Raw genomic sequence first — 12,337 nt, 5'->3', positions numbered from 1 at the left:
AGGGGATTCTGGGCAGGAAACCATTGGGGAGTCCACACAAGCCATACCTCCCTGGATTCTCCCAGGTGTATAGTTTTCACAAATGTGTGGGTGTGGTAGGTTTCCCTAGATGGCCGCCGATCCCGGGGCCAAAAACCAAGACGACCCCGTTTGCAAAAACAAGTTGTTTTGTTTTTGTGATAAGTAATTTTGATGTCTCCACAATAAATTTTGGGCCCTTGCCTGTCGCGGGTACTTGGCCCACCCACACGAGTGAGGTACCATTTTTATCTAAAGACTTTGGGGAATGGAGGGTGGGTGGAATTTTGTGGATCCACGCAGATTCCAGACCTTTCCACCACGGAAATGTGAGGAAAATGTGTTTTTTTCTAAAGTAAATTTGAGGTTTGCAAGGTATTCTGGGTAACAGAAATTGGTGAGAGGCACACAAGTCACCCCTTGGTGTCTAATTTGAAAAAATGCACAGGTTTGCTGGGTTTCCCTAAGTGCCGGCTGTGCTAGGGCCCAAAATCCACAGGTATGCACATTTTCAAAAAACAGTTAATGCCTAGTTGACTTTCTACCACCCTGTGGGCGGGAAATCGGAGGGGGGATGCCCAGATATGTCCCAAAGGGGGGCAGAAAGACTGTGGCTATTTTTTGGGGGGAGTGGGGGCATTGGTATGCCCATTCTGGGCAGCCCCCACCCCAAGTATAAAGATTCTGCATCATCGCTGGTGCCTAGTGGGCTCTCTGCCGTCCTGCAGGGGGCCAGATCAGGGGCTACTGCCTCCTGGGGGGAAGAAAGACTGTGGCATTTTTGGGGGGTGTTGGGGGCATTGGCATGCTCATTCTGGGCAGCTCCCACCACTGAATTTTGAAAACAAATATTCCCTGATTCCTGTTGGGCCTTCTGCCCCCTGGGGGGCAGATAAGGGGCTATTGACCCTATCTGCCCCCTGAGGGGAAGAAAGACTGGCAATTTTGGTTTTGGGGTGGGGCATTGGCATACCTATTCTGGACAGTCCAACCCCTACGTATAATAAAAAGTTACAATCCCCGGTGCCTAGTGGGCTGTCTGCCCCCTCGGGGGGGGGGGCAGGCGAGTAGATACTGTCCCCATCTGCCCCCTGGGGGGACAGAAAGGCAGTGGCACTTTTCTGGGAGGATTGGGCATTCTGGGCGGCACTCTCCCCTGAATTTTGAAAACAAATATTCCCATATGCCTAGTGGGCTTTATGCCCTATGGGGGGCAGATAAGTGGCTTTTGCCCCCATATGCCTCCCAGGGGGGCAGAAAGATACTAGCAATTTATTTTGGGTGCGGCATCGGCATGCCCATTCTGGGCAGCTCCCACCCCTATGTAAAAAAAATAATAATACTTCCTGGTGCCTAGTGGGCTTTCTGCCCCCTGGGGGGCATATTATGGGCTACTACCCCCATCTGCCCGTTGGAGGGCAGAAAGACTGTGTCATTTTTGGGGGAGGGTGGGGGCATTGGCATGCCCATCTTGGGCAGCCCCCAACCCCTAAATCTAAATTACAAGCAAATCCTGGCTTCTAGTGGGCTTTCTGCCCCCCAGGGGGGGGGCAGATTGTGGGCCACTGCCCCATCTGCCTCCTAGGGAGGACAGAAAGACTGGAGTTTTACTGAGGGGTGGAGGTATTGGCATGCCCATCTTGGGCAGCCCCCATCCCTAAATCAACAAAAAATCCCTGGCTTCTAGTGGGCTTTCTGCCCCCATCTGGCTCCCGGGGGGCAGAAAGACTGGAATTTCACTGGGGGCATTATCATGCCCGTCTTGGGCAGCCCCACCCCTGTAGTGATACAAACAAAAAAATCCCTGGAGCTACTGGGCTTTCTGCCCCGCAGTGGGGGCAGAAAGACTGAATTGCCCCCCAAAATAATTGGGGGTAGCAAAGGCCCTTGCCTGATGTCTAGTGGGTTGATCCCTGCTTGGTATCGCCCTCCTGGGGCAATCCCCAAGCAGTGATCCACTAGGGAGGCATACATTGGATAGGGGAGACTCTCCCCTTTCCAATGATACCTCTCCTGACTTTCTACGTGCTCAGGGGGCTGCGATACCCCCTGAGCAGGTAGAAAGTGAAATTGAAATGAGCCTATTGGCTCTTTTGAGTTTTGGTTTCTATGAAATGACGTCAGCGTGACGTGCACACTGGTCGTCATTTCACAGAAACTACATAGACAGCCTCTGGAGCAGGGGAAGCTCCCGAAGCTGTTCTGGCGGAAAAAAAAACACTCTGGTGCCCACACCAAAGGGATTTCTGGTGCCCTGTGTCAGGACAGCTGGGATCCGTCCTGAATACACAAGCACCGTGGCTCAGGACGGCTCCCGGCCTTCCTGAGCACCCAAAGGGTTAAGTAAGCTAGTTGCACTGACCTAACGCCTGCTGTCTCTGCTCACAAGATAATCTGTCTGGTGCCTGTGCACTTACCACCTAGCTCCCACACTGCCCCTGCTCTGCCACACTCTTCACACTCTCTCTGACAGTCTGTTGCACCATTGCACTAGTCTGTCAGTCACAGTGCTTCAGCTCCGGAAGGCTATAGAGCCACAGGGCAACAGGCTGGCCAAATACCCGAGAACCCGGAGGACCCTCTGCAAGCAAGGAAGATTGTGCATGGTATGTGGCATGACCCAGGGGTTTGCAGATATTTCCACTTTACTCTCTCATAGTCAATTTTCTGGTAGCCCAGCCATTAAGCACTCCACGCCTGACATCAGCACTCCATAACTCCATCCTCTCTCCCATCCTCATACTAAAACTTTGGGGCATATTTACAAGGGCTTTATCTCCACTTTTTTGGCTCACAAAGCCAAAAAAGCGGAGATAAAACCAGCGCCCTATTTACAAGAGGGTGCTAACATGCATAGTTGCATTTTAGCACCCTTTTCCCAACGCCTCCATGTGCATCTCCAATGAGATGCAAACTGGGCGTTACTTGGTGTACCCCGGATGGACTACCTTGCAAATATCGCTGATGTTTACATCGCGATATTTACAAGGCAGCCCACATGATTTTAGCAGACGTTAGATTTTGGCGAAAACTAACGTTTTCGCCAAAATCTAACGTCTGCTAAAATCCTGACTTAGCCATCCCTAACATAGGGGGTGGATTATGCTGATACGACCCTGTGAGTCGTATCAGCAAGGTTATCGCCGTTTTGCAGGGAACATCACTGGAAAACCAGCGATGTTCCCTGCAAAAGGGCGATGACCTCGCTATCTCTGGAATTTTTATCACCCTGAAGAAATGCGTTGTTATTAACGCGCTGTTAGGGCGATAAATTCCAGAGATAGCCTGCGATAATATTATTATCGCTAAGCACGACCAGTGATAATCATCTCTGGCCGTTGATAATATGCCCCTTTGAAATTTCATATCTCTGGTTCTACTGATTGGATGTTTATCCTTCTGGTATCATTTTATTTAATAAAATTGTCTCTATCTTTCTAAATTGGTTTAGGATTTTTCTTGTCTTTTGTTTTCACTATATTACTACATGTGTATTGCACAAATATTTTAAACATTGCTTTAAAGTTAAGCTTGGCTAGTTTTGTACCCTGCTAATAGATGGTGAAGCACAGATTAATTTAGTGACTATTGTGTTTCACCCTGACAAGGATTGTGGTTGTTGCTTGAGTGGGGCTTCCACCCTTCCTCAACCAATAATCCCATTTCTTACAGTCATCCAAAAGCTATGTTGTTGATTAGGGAGGCCTAGAGGGCTGAGTAAACACTGTCCTGGTGAATTGTACTTGTTCAGTAAGATCAATGGAGTCACCCTGTATCCCTCGGAACCTGGGTTAATAGTTATAAAGCTACAAGAGGTTCCGTTGGGTAAATACGACGGGGTACTGGTTCAAAACCTAGGGACTCATTATGGTGGTCCTACCGCCATCACACATGAAATTCCCACCGCCAAATTAGAATGGCGGTGGGAATCACAATGTGTCCGTGGCAGACGGAAAGTCCATCCGTCACGGTTCCGCTAGGTGGTCCTTTTTCGCCCGCCTTGCAGGACTAGGACACAGGGCAGCATTGCGGCGATGCCTTGCAGGCACCGCTGTACGATTACGAAATCCCTTTCCACCTGTCTTTTTGCAGCGGTCATCCCGCTGCAAAAAGACAGATGAAGGCTGGATTTGGGGGCCCGTTGTGGGCCCCCTCTGTGTGGGGGGATGCACTGGGGGGGTACCATGCCATGGTACCCCCTGCCTGCATTTCTATGCACCAAGTGGCAGCCACCGCTTGGTGCCTGCCACATGGTGCAGGGAAATGCAGGGCAAGCACTTTAAACTTTGCGTACAGTGCTGTAGCCAGCAGCACAGTCGGCAATGTTAAAAACCCATGATGCACCCGCCAGTATGGCGGGTGCATCCTAATATGTGTAGTGTGACTGCCACACATCTGGTGGGCGCTCCCAGCACCTCAACAATGGCTTGCGGACTGATGTACTAGACTTTTCATCCATATCCCATGGAACTACTTCAAGACCCACCTACAACAACTCTAGGTGTATTTACGCATATCAGGGAGCCAGGTGGATTAATGCCAAACTCACCCAGTACCCCACACCTTGCAATGACTGAGTATGAATCTGTGTGGCATTGTACAATGACCCCAGGATCAGGTACTGCTACATCCAAAGAGGGGCTACCGAACACGAACATGACAAGAAAGCCTTCAGGTGTTCATCTACAGGTTCCATCAGAGTGGTCAAGGGTACTATGGTGGACCGTGAAGGGTTGGATGGCTGTAGGTACACCAACAAGATTCAAAGACTGCTTGATGACTGAATGAATTAACAGTTAGTAGGGTTCTCTAGTGATTGTATTGGCAACGTGCCCTTGACAGATTCACTGTTTTTTGCAGCAACGTGCCCTCGACAGATTCACTGTTTTTTGCAACGACCATGAGCTAGTAGTTAACTTCGATAAGACCAAGTTCATTGTGTTGCACAAACATAAAATAGTGAAAGGCAGGGTGGAAATGAACAATGCGTCCCTGGAGCAAACTGATACCTTTACGTACCTGGGCGTAACAATGGGCAAGAAAATGAATTGGAAACCCCAGATAGATTTACTAGTTCTCAGGCATAACCAATTAGCAGGCGCCCTATTAAAAGAACATCGGCTATCCCATAAAAAACCAGTAGGGCCAGCGCTAACAATCTATGAAGGGAAAATCAGGGCATCGATAATCTATGGTGCAGAGCTCTGGGGCTTCGAAAATCTAGGTCCCCTAGTTGTTGCCCAGAATAAGTTCCTGAGATTACTGACTGGTCTCCCTCAATCGACTCCTCTCAAACCCCTACTAGTATATCTGGGATGTACTTCATTTGAGGAGACAGCAGGTTTTAAACCCTTGGCTTATTGGAGACGGTTATGGACAACCCTGGAGTTTGCACCATATGCTAATGCAGTTAAGTATATTAGAGAAGCAGACTTGTCTTCCAAAATTAAATGGTTGCAAAAGATTAAGGGCACATTATCTGATATGGGGCTTAGCCATTTATGGGAGGACCCAGTAGGGAATTTTTTCCCATCAAAAAATGATTTTAAAGCACTCTATAGGGACATGATCTTTTATAAGTCCATGTCATTGGTGAGTAGTACTTACCTGACAGGCATCTTTCAAGAACATAGGTATGAATTTAAGCCTGAGGCATACTGGGATTTTATCGCGAGACCTGACGATAGAAAACTATATCACCAATTTAAAGTGGGTACCCTCCCCATAAAATCTTTTACGGTAAAGTGGCACGATGTCCTAGACAGTAGATTTTGCTGCTGAAACTTTCAACAACCAAACATAGAATATTAAACATGACTATTTTAAAAGTAGTACTTCCCCAAAAATATTTTTATTTTTAATGCATGTTTTTGAATAGAATGTCAGTAACATATCGTATAATAATAAGGTTAAGGTTCTTCATGTTTTCTAAACCTGTCTCTTTTACTGAGCTTTATTCTAGCTATCCAATGAAGGCAATGTAGACATGTTGGTGGAGTGTTTACATCGGACCAAGGCAGGCTAACAAAGCTGGACAATGTGGGGCATGAGGTTGCCATGGATAACTGCGAACAATCTGGATGATTCCACTCCCAGAGATCTCTGGGCATGAGGTTGCCATGGATACCTGTGAACAATCGGGATGATTCCACTCCCAGAGATCTCTCTGGTGGACGCAGGAGGGAGATGTTGCTGGTGTGAGGCATTTGCCCTTCCTGGTGAGGACTAGTACTGCAAGGGTTTCATTCTTCAATCATTGCAAAGGTCACCTGATACAGGGCTACTGCCTTATTGTTGCTGGTGAAGATGGATTGTTGAAGTCCGACACTCAGGCTCTTGGGATAGGTATTTGATATTAGGGTTGAAGCACGAATGTGAACAATAGAATTACGATACAGCTTTCTTCACAAAAAATCAAAATTAGAAAGAGTGAAATAATTTTGTCACAATTAACCTTGACTTGGAACAATGCACTCTCTATTTCACTGATTTCAAATTTCAGTAAAAATTCCACTGTGCAAGATGGAGTGCATTTGTTGAAAAACTCAGCATTTATGAAGGACAGTAGGGAAAGGAAGCGTTATAAGGTACAGTAAACAAATTCAAAACTGAAAATCCAAGTGCTTCCTTTTTGCACCTACAATTTTTATATCATCAAAAAAAATGTGCAGTGTAGTGTTCTATAATATCAGGATCAATGGCTTTAGCTAACATTCAGCATCTGTAATAGCAGAATGTGTTGGTTTGAGTATTCTATTAACCCCTTCAGTGCGGCGCGGATTACCGCGCTGTGCTGAAGGGTTCGTGCACGGGCGGGGCCATGACGGAGCGGTTCCGTCATCCGCACAGCGCAACCGATGCGCATGACGGAACCGCTCCGTCATGCGCATCGAAGGGGTTAAGGGCCCGATTTTGATGTCGTTCGGAAGGCCTTCAAATGGGATTTGGCTTTCCCAGATCTGATTCGTAGCCCTTGTTTACGACCAAATCGTACACAGGTCCGGATGACCAAGTATGATGCGAAGATCGTGTACACGCCAACTGAATCATTTCCGGGACCCAAACCTGTCTGTACAACTAATTTGTAGCCAAATCGTGCCGTGCTATGGAGCCGAATTCCCAGCGAGTATGATGCACGAAACGGACAGCCACTTCGCCTCGGTCTCAGCGAGATGAAACGGCTCTGGGAAGCATACTTCAGGGGGCTGTAGCAGTCCCCCTTCACCTGGGGCCCTCCGAATCTGTCACAGGGGTGTGCCCAAGGGTCCCCACGATCCAGGCATGCACAGTCTGGCGGGCACCGTGGGGTGCCCGTCACAGGGTTTACGCTTTTCCCCACCCACTCCTTTTCTGCTATGGAGTCTGTGTACATGTCTGTACATGGGCTCCCATAGAGTTCAATGGGAGTCCGAGCGAACCGAGTCTGTAAGCGTACGGCAGAATCGTACTCACTCGTTCGGACTCCCAGAGCACGTCTCGCTCGGAAAGCCCTCCGGATCCGAGTCATACGGAGAGCTTTCCCAGCGAGATCAGAATCGGGCCTTTAGCTGTTTGCTATTTTGAAGAAAATGAGTTGAAATTATGCACATATAGTGGATTCTAGCATTAGTTTAATTCTACTCTAAATTAGTTTTCAGAAGTTGGTGGTTTTAGGAAAGATAGAAAGCAGAGTGGTCAAGATGATTAAGGTTTCTGCTTCCCTTACATTAGCTGATATTCATGAACCTTTTCTTAGATAAGTTAGTCAATGCCTACTGCCTTTGTGGTGTTATGTGTTGACTTGGTGGATCAGTTTATGTGTAGTACAGTGTTTGGGTGAGGATGGGTCCCCGGGGGATGTGTGTATCTTGGGTGTTGGAGTGTGTACATGTTAAATGGGCTTCAAGGAAAGCATGTACAATGTACATGACCTTGAATTGAATGCTGGAAGTGGTAAATGTTAGAGGATGGATGTCTTTAAGCACTTGTGCTGTAGGGTATATAGCAGCAACAACACTGATGTCTGGACAATATTATTATTTGGATTGGAGATTGTGAATAATCAGCACTCTCAGGAAATCCCTGGACCGCATTACACTTATATGGCACATGGCCTGGTCTATGTCAGGAACACTTTCATGTGGGTTGCCCTGTGCTCATACAAATTATGCGCTAGGCTACAAAAAACTGGCCGGCACCCAGTGCATGTATGAACACAAGCCTTCACTGGGGAAATCTTTTTAAGATGAGTTGTCAGTCCAGTGGTTTGAGAAATAGTTTGGAAATGTTGACAGTTTTGCGAGACATACTGGTTTTAAAAATGTTTTTTTTAAAAGCAAACTCGCAAAGTGGGAGTTTGTTTTAGAATAACAAATACCTAATAAATCCAAAACTCAGAGCGGGTTATTTACAAGCCCATTGCACCACCGCTGCGTCACTTTTAACATGATGCACCAGTGGCGCAAGGGGCTTGTAAATAAGCCCTGGAGTTTTTCCAGGGTGTGAGGGTCATTTTTGTTTTCTTCCTTTATATCACCACTAGGTTTCTCCTGATGTTGACAAACAGGATATGCCAACCACCCTAAATAGGGTAGACTGTGTAATACCCCTCCTTCGACTGGCCCTACTCCGTCGGCCATCGGAGGAAATATTCAGCATAAGTCAAAAGATTGGACAACTGCTACCACTGCAAGGTTAAGCGTGTAATGCATTTAGTCAGACCACAGCTGTCCAATCATTGGCTTCCATTCGTCCAAACTACCCTATCTTCTTGATTCATTATTGTTTTTCAACGGCTTGTGAAGGATCAGCTTAAAGATGTTTGTTCCTTTTTTTAAATGTTCCTCCTTAAAGAATTATGTGTTATATGTTTACTATTGTGTTAATCCTGAGGTCAACGGTGCAACAAGAGAAACAGAGAACATTCTCAGAATTCAAGCAGCAGACTGCAAGGCAATGTAGTGCCTATAATACCACACAACGTTTCTTTATACAAACTGAATAAATCACAACATTTCCATGTAGTAAGTGAGACGATAATATAGTATTATAACAAGGACAGCTAAAAAAATCCTCTAAAAGTATAAAGTCCCACAAGCTAACCAACCCATCATCCACAAAAACACACCAAAACAGATTACAAACAATGAATTTTCATGGAAGACGGTCACTCACACAATAACAAATGTCTACAACCCAAAGCTCAGAAACAACTTTGCATTCATTAGAAGACAAAGACCATTTCATTATTTTTTTTTTTTGCAGAGTTATATATAACGCAAACTTGACCCGAATCGGGCATCAGAGCACTTTACATAGCACCAGTTACGTTACATGACACACATTCATTTTTGTTAGGCACGGGGAGATTAAGGGGCATATCTACAATGACGGCGATAAATAAACGCAAAGCACACTTAGCGCTTTATTATTTATCGCCGTCTATCTCCTTTTTTTCTCGCCCTGGTAACGCGCTATTAACAACGCGTTACTCCAGGGCGATAAAAATTCCAGAGATAGCGGGGAAATCGCCTTTTTGCAGGGAACATCGCTGGTTTTCCAGCGATGTTCCCTGCAAAACGGCGATAACCTTGCTGATACGACCCACAGGGTCGTATCAGCATAATCCACCCCAATGTTAGGGATAGGTAAGTCTGCTTTTTAGCAGACGTTAGTTTTTGGAGAAAACAGCGTTTTTTTCCAAAAACTAACTTGTGCTAAAATGCTGGGGCAGCCTTGTAAATATAGCGATGTGAATTTACAAGGTTGTCCTGCCCAGTGACGCCCACGTTGCATCTCATTAGAGATGCAAAGGGAGGCGTTGGGTAAAAGGGTGCTAACATGCGCTAATGCATGTTAGCACCCTCTTGTTAATAGGGCGATAGTTTTATCTTTAAAAGCCAAAAAAGTGGAGATAAAACCTTTGTAAATATGCCCCAAAGTGATTTGCCCAGAATTACAGGATGTTCAGCGTCATTGCCGAGACTCAAACCCAGTTACCCAGATTCGAGGTCGACCGCCCTAGCCGTTAGACCAACTCCTCTCCCCAGGGTTGTGAGTTAAAACTCTACTCAGATTCCATATTCTACCATCATTGGTTTTAACAGCATTCCAGAAGAGCTTAACTTCCCCCAAGTGCTCAGAGTATTTTGACATTTTTTTCAAAGCCACGCGAGAAATGATTCTAACTAAATCCCACACACAAACCTTGGTAATTTCATACACTTCCTCTCATCAAAATAGCATGCTCAACATTACTTTCTTTCTTCTTTCATTCTTCAACTATCCTTCACTGAAACATCCTCCACCACTCCTTTCCATCATCCTATCCAATCAGGATGGGATTTGAAATCAGGAACACAGACACAAAACAACTCAAAAGGCATCTTGCTAGTGGTCGAATGAGAGCATAGTTGATAACTAACCAGGCATTACTGCAACACCCTCTTCCAGTTCAAAGCACTAGCTCTGGCAAGTTGTATGCCATCCTTCAGTGTCTTAAGGGGCTCAGCCTTATTATTAGACTATGGATGGAACAAAGAACATTCTATGAGTAATACCATAAACAGGCACATACACACAGGAATTTCTTATATTATATTATATATTATATTTCAAAAACGCAACTGGGGACCACTTTCAGATGCAGTTTAAGAAAACCTTGCCTAAACAAGTCTTCCAAAAAACATATGACGGAACCATAGGAAATATGTCTAACACCGGACACTTCAGGTTAACAAGAGTACATATCCAGAGCCACTATCATGCAAGGTGTGACATCTTCATCCCTGAGAGCGCCAACAATATCCAGTGGAATCTCCTCCCAAGGACCAGGAGGTGACACCGGTTTTGTGCACGGCAATGTGAACACCACTATACTCAACAAGCTCCTTCCTCACACACCAATATGGATGAAGATTAGAACTGATCAGTTTACATTCTCAGGCCTCTTTTTCATCATGAAATTGTGGTAAATTAGCAAAATCACATCCTCATAAATTTCCTCTTTCCAAGTTTTCTCAAAATTGCAACTTATAAAATCACATCAACATTCATCTGTATACCTGTATCATAGCCTTTGACCTCAACATCCGAAACCACACATGAAACCAATCTAAAAAGGCCTTCCGGCATCATGAAACTTGCACCCTGTTACTATAGATTAACTACCCAAGTATGAATGCAGACAGAGTCAGAATTCAAGCCCTTCATCATAAATTTTCAAAGAGGATTCTGATCTGAAGAAATCATAAAAGCGTCGTCCTACAAGAAGTCTTTAAGCAACTTCAAAACACTTAAAAGCCAAGTCTCTCTCTCTAATTACTCTCAGCACCATTCAGTATCCTTGATTCATACAAAATTACTCTTTCTAGACCACAATTTCCCTGCAACAAAACAGCACCTCGCTGACTCGCGTAAGTGATCTTAATAGTGTCTCTACATAGCAAAAAAGCTTTAAGATCAGGCTCTTTTGTAAACCCACCCCGATCAAGTTGAATTCCTTATCATATCAATCCTCCACTCAAAGTTTAAACACTTCCTACACAATTTCATGAGTGCCACAGACTTGCTAGTCAAGTTTGGAATGTAGTGATTATAACATTAAACCATATCCAAAAACAATGTCATTTTATCCCTACTCTTGGACAACACAAGTCAGCAGATGGTATCCACCAACTCTTTTTAGGTTTCTCACCTTCCCCTGATTTTGTATGTCGAAGATAAAAATGTCCTCTATTTCAATTTGACGCTTCTTACTCTGGAGCATCAGACCAGCCTTACACAAGTAGAGTAAAACTTGATGTACACAAAGATTGTGCTCTTTCCATGTTTGTCAAAGATAAGCACATCATCTTGAAAGTATTTAATTCCTATCTTTAGTAATATGGTTAACGCCCTTTGAAATATTGATGCTGGAGACCAAAACCAAATGACCTGTTAAAGAACCTATAGGTACCAATAGGAGTTATAAAAACTGCATAATCCTGTGACTTTTTATGCAAGTTAGTTTGGGGTTAAGTTCACGCAAGGTCCAAGGAGGTAAATAATCTTACATAAGCAACACTAGATAACATTTCAGTCAAATGTGACAAAGGGAACTTGTCAACAATTACCTCTTTTGGCAGTGTTGGCAGGTCAACATGCAACCTGACCTCACTGCTTGCTTTGCGGGGTACCACTGCAGGTGCCAACCACTGACTAGCCTTAACAAGCACTATTAAGCCATTAGCAGACAATCTTCTCAGCTCAGCACACACTGCATCTTGTACATTCAAGGAAATTCCCTGGACCTTACATACCACTGAAGTGGAATATTTTTTAGCTCGATCTTAAGATCACA

This window comes from Triturus cristatus, chromosome 7 (assembly GCF_964204655.1).
Source record: "Triturus cristatus chromosome 7, aTriCri1.1, whole genome shotgun sequence".
Classification (NCBI taxonomy): Eukaryota; Metazoa; Chordata; class Amphibia; order Caudata; family Salamandridae; genus Triturus; species Triturus cristatus.
This window is presented reverse-complemented; position numbering follows the sequence as displayed.